This window comes from Callospermophilus lateralis, chromosome 4 (assembly GCF_048772815.1).
Source record: "Callospermophilus lateralis isolate mCalLat2 chromosome 4, mCalLat2.hap1, whole genome shotgun sequence".
Lineage (NCBI taxonomy): Eukaryota > Metazoa > Chordata > Mammalia > Rodentia > Sciuridae > Callospermophilus > Callospermophilus lateralis.
Genome location: NC_135308.1, coordinates 27553709 through 27559708, shown reverse-complemented (window position 1 = coordinate 27559708; position 6000 = coordinate 27553709).

Sequence of the window (6000 nt, the reverse complement as noted above, 5' to 3'; positions counted from 1 at the left end):
ATAAGTGTAATTACACAGTTTTTGTCTTATTTTTATGAGTGGCCTATTTCACTTAGCAAAGTGTCTTCAAATTGTACCCATGTTGTAGCATATGTTAGAATGTTCATTCTTTTTTAGTCTAACTAGCATTCCCTCGTGGATATTCACCACATTTTGCTTATCCTCTCTTCTGTCAGTACCCAGATTGCTTTAATGGATTAGCTATTGCTAATATTGCTGCTATAAACATGGATCACAAGTGTCTCTTCTATATACCCTGCTTTCAATTCTTTGGAATATATACTCAAAAGTGGCATTACTGTATCATTTGGTCATTATATTTTTAGTATTGGGCAGGGAGCCACCATATTGTTTTTTTCAGTAGCTGCATTATTTTACATTCCTATCAATAGTATACAAGGATTCCAATGCCTTTATATCCTAATACTTGTTCTTATCTTTTCTTTTTTTAAAATAATGATGGTGGAATGTGATGGACCTTATTATCCAAAGTACATGTATGAAGACACAAATTGGTGTGAATATACTTTGTATTCAACCAGAGATATGAAAAATTGTGCTATATATGTGTAATAAGAATTATAATGCATTCTGCTGTCACATATAAATAAAAAATAAATTACTATTCTCTTAAAAATTACATACCAAACTTTCCTATCAAGGTTTATCCTTTTATCGTTGTTATCACACATGAAGTAATATTACTTGTGATTTGGTACATCTGAAAATCTTGAAGCACATCTTGAACTATAAAAGATGGAAAAAGATTGAACTAACTTATTGAGTACAATATTACGTATAAGAGGGCAAGGATCAATCAGCAAAATAAAATACCAGATATTTTTCTAAATAATTATGTTATATGTAATGGAACTTTGATTTTTTTGATTCTTAATTTGGCAATTTATTTAGCATTTATTTAGTCTGTTCTTAGGCTCTATTTGCTGTGTCATATCTTGTCTTCATTTCAATTTTATGAACTCAGTGGCATAATAAGTTATAATAGCTTTCTTTATACTTATGACTATAATCTATATAATTATTTTCACACATCATCACATAGTAAGATGTGAAATAAAGGTTTTCTTTAATTCTCTTTTGCACTTCAGGATTTTAGCATAAATATACAAGGAAAGAATGAAGGAAGAGTCATAAATCATTGTTTATAGACCAGATAGGAGCATAATTGTGTTCTTATTTCCTTTTTCTGAAGAAAAATGTAAACTTTTTTCTTTAACTATTGCTTTTGTTTATTGTAAGAAGTTCATCTCCTTTCCTTTGTGTATCTTTTCTGTACTTGAAGAGATATTAAAAAATATAATACTATGATTATACTAAATTTTTCTTTAAGAAACAAATACAAATAAAAAATAATAGCCATCCTAATAAGTGTGAGATGTATCTCATTTTAATTTCCATTTGTGTTTCACTAATAGACATTGAGCATCTTTTCATGTGCTTATTGGCTATTTGTGTATTTTCTTTAAAAAATGTCTACTCAAGTCCTTTGCCCATTTTGAATCAGGTTGTTTGTATTTTGATATTGAGTTTAGAAGTTCTTTATATTTTGGGTATTTATTAAATATATGTTTTAAAATATTTTCCCCATCCTGTGAATTGCATTTTTACTGTTAATTGACTAGAATCGATTTTGTTTTCAGAGATGGATGTTTGAAGTATGTAATTTTTCACAGATTGAATATATTTATGGAACAGAATATGGAATCTTTATTCCAATCACCAAGAAATTTTTCAAATTTAACAGAAACCCTTAAATATATTTAAGTGCAAGTATTTAAAGTGTTCTATTTTTAAAATCACATTTCACAAATTCTAAACAATCTCATTCTTAAAGTACACCATTGGCCCTGAAATAACATAGTCTTTTATATATATAAAATATATAACAAATTAAATGTTCTTTAGAATATATACTCAGAATATATGCTCATTGTAATTTTAACATAACTATAGCCAACAGATAAGACATCTCTTATTCTGATTAAATGATTTGTTAGTAGATCTTGAGGCTATTTTCATATGATTTTTAGAGATCAGTGAAACAAAAAGAAACATCATAGTAATGACAGGTCTCCATAGCCTCACAACTGTCTTGATCTTATTTATTTTCTGTAAGTAAGACAAACCAGAATATAATTTTATCAGTTTTCTCTGGTCGATTAAAAATATCAAATTTGTTATACAATGTTTGTCAAACTTCAAGTTTTTTTCTTGAATGATCCTATTAGCTCTCCAATTTATTTATTTATTTTGGTCAGAATCTAAATTTTGACATTGGCCTTTTTTTCAATCTAGATCACATGTAGCAGTTGTGTATGCTTGTCCCAGTGAACCGATTAGGTGACAGAAGTCACTGTGATTCCAGGAAGATGAGTTGACAAGGACACTAGACATGTTGGTTTTCTCCCTTTGCTTCTCCTTCTAGCAGGTGACAGAATCTGTGCTTCCTTTTCTAAATGGAATATTCTTTCTAGGAGTAAAGAAATAGAATGTTTACCTTTTGATATGTAGCCAACCATCTCAAAATTTGGTAGTTCAACAATGATTTATTCCTTCTCATGATTGATCACCTGAGTTGTTCTTTCCATAAGAGGTTGGCTAGGGTCTTCAATATCACTGCATTACACTGATAACTATATGGGCTGGGAGATCCCAAGCTCTTAGTGCTTTCTGTTGTTTGAGGCATCTCATTTTCCAAGTAGTCTAATTCTACATGGGTCCTCTTTCCATCAGGATGCCTTGGAAAGAGGATTTAACTCAAGGATTCAAGGGAACAAAGTGGTGGGCTGGCAGAGTGCTACTTCCACAATACTTTTTGGGGCATAAGACTTCACAAGATCAGCCTGATTAAAAGCCAGGGGAAATGGACTCCACTTATATGTACAATGAATATATTACATGAACTCTCTATAGGAAAGCAATTATCTTATTATGTTATTCAGGTTAAATTCTCTTGTTTTTCAGCAAATATCATTCCCCATCAGAAAATTATTCTTTCTGCACTCTGTACATGTGCTTTGGATAAAGTACTGTCCCTAGAGCAAGTGTAAAGTATGGAACTTGAATTTAAGGCCCTCAGGGTATGACATATTGCCTGGCTCATTGAGTTCAGGAATGAAAACATGATCTTGTGAAAATCAAGCAGGTGGAATAAAGTTTATTTTTCTGTTGATTTTGAGAGAGAGACTCTCATTCTCTTAGTGAAATTGAAGCAAGTTGGTTCCATTATCCAGAGATGATAAATAGAAAATCAGTTAGAGGATAAATAGAATGAGACAAAGTAGAACCAAAAGCTGAATACAAGAAGACCATACCTTTTGACATAATGCAAGCCCTGGAATCCTGCTTGCTGGAAGATGGAGCTATACCTTGGTTTTCTCAGTGTTGTGACCCCTTTGCTTGCATGAAGTTGTATGAATTCGGCTGTGCTCACTTGCAGTCAGAAAGACTTTAACTAATAATAGCAGAACGCTAAGATAGTCTGCAGTTCCGTTCTATTCTTAGCTTTTGTGGACCAAAGTTCAAGGGTCTTGAAGTGAGTGGACAGAATCCCTCTGTGAGAAACCTGAAGAGAGAATGAAAGATTTCTGCAATATTAAAGTGGCATTTCTCAGACTTTAAATTGGAATAAGAGTGGATAAAAAGATCAGTAGGGATCTGATATTGTTCTAGTGAGGTACCCTGAGGAGGTGGTTGTGCCTCAAAAGAGATGGCAGAGTGGTGTTTTATGTGAAATAAGACCCTGAATTCCAAAGAGACCATAGCCAAGCATGATGTGGAAGATACAGAGGTGGCTGGATTGGAGGACTTATGAGATATGAAAGCCTGAGAACACGACTTAAAGGATACCATTAGGACTCCAGAGACTGCAATATCCCTGAGATGGGAGGAGCCCTGGTACTCCCAAGGTTGAATGTTCAGCCACCCCAGTTTAGATTGAAGTTGATATTAGAGTTGACTTTCAGAAAATAAGTGATATTTTTGCATATCTGTATTTATAGACTGAGATTTATAATCAATAAGCTCTACCTAATATATGAGCTCAAGAGAATTATTTAGGTTTCTAGATAATAGTTTTCTTTGATACACAAGCTAGAAGATGAGTGGTTTGGTCTGATACCTTCAGTGATTAGAGACATAGATGCCACCCATTGTTCTCATTCACAGAGTACAACTTTGGAATAACTTCAGTATTTGAAACTCAGTCAGTTATATAAAAAACTCCTCTGAATCAGCCTCTCTTTCCCATTTGTGTATCCCTCTACACACACACACACACACACACACACACATATATATATATATAACCATTTCAGGGTTGTTGGGATATTTTAATATGTTCATACAAAAGGACCAGGCACATAGAAGACATTACAATGAAACATATTTACTATTTTCAACCTATCTGACCTTTCGTTGAGTTCCTTCCTTATCTTATCTTATCTTATCTGAGTGTTCTTTTGTTTCCCCAATTGCCTAATCAAAATAACTTCTCACCATATTTAGGTCTGTCAATATAAAAGAAAATGAAAACTCAAATACTGCAGTAAAAAAATATAGTATCCAGCATTTCCAAAGATGCAAATGAATGCAGAAACTTGAAAGTGCTTATCTTTATTAAAGAAATGTATGAGGTGTGACTTAAGTGATGTATCTTAAATGGGGCTTTGAATTCTGGCTCTATAGCCACGCAAAATTAATCTTGTCATTTTATAGTCCACAGAAGTGATATGGGTGTTGATATAGATACAGGATTTCCAGTTCTTGTACGTTAAATGTAGATCTCATTTGAATTGTATTTTAGCTGCGTATTTCTGGTGTCCTGGAAATAATTTACTATAGCATAAATACATTTGATTTGTGAAACTCTTCAAAAAATTTTCAGGAATTATCCTTATGGTGTCTAAAGTAAAATGAACAACACTTAAAACTGTTTTATTGGCAGAAAGAAAATAATGTCTCATTTGCTTTTGGTAATTGGGCCATATTTTACAATAAATTTAAAGTGAAGTTTCTTAACTTTCCCCTGTATCCTTTGGTGCATACAGAATGACATATTGTTAAAAAGCCTTTTTTATATGCAGAACCTACAATTCTTCTTGCATAAATCATTCTAACTTCTGTCTTTCACACTTTCACATTTGTTATCTGGAGGTTCTGTGTAATTTCTTAAAAAATTTTTATGTGACTTGAAAAGTATTTGCTGTGCTTATTTATACTAGGAGTATACATGGATATTTTTAATGCATTATGTGACCTTACACCTATGGATGAAATTATAGATCATGGTCATATTTCCTAATTTTTCTTATAAGTCAGTGAGTGCCAAACACTCAAAAAATATTTCTTATTTTTTTCCTACATGTCTGGGAAAAAGATTTTAAATTTGAAAGTATTATTTATTGAAATTACTAATGTATAGACATACACTGGCCTTTGGCAACTCTTTTAAATAATTATCAGTAAGTCATCGTGTACACCTTTCTAAGACTGCTTTTTTTTTTTAAAGTGCTATGTCCCTTAATCCATTTAATTTTGATCAGACTGTCAAATATGAAATTATATGCTACCATTCCTTGGTGCTACAAGTCATGGTTCAGGGATGGTACATGTTCCATCCAGATTGAGCATAAATAGATAAAATATTCTAAAAGATTTGTGTAATTCTTAGATATGGTTACAATCTGACTTTGAAGTTCATAGCAAGTTAAGTGTATTTACTCAATGTGAGTGATGGAATCAGACTTTTTGGGTTTTTTTGTGAACTTGGTATAAGTTATTTAAATTTCCTTTGTCTCAGTTTTCTCATCTGCAACAAGGGAAAAGTGTGGTTATTTTTGTGACAAAAGGTAGGTAATCCAGGCAAAGTACTTAGCAAATAAAATGGTACATATTAATACATGGGAAAGAGGGAATTATAATCAGATACAATATGTATAGTGTATTAGAATAGTACTTTAATTAGATCTTCATTCAATG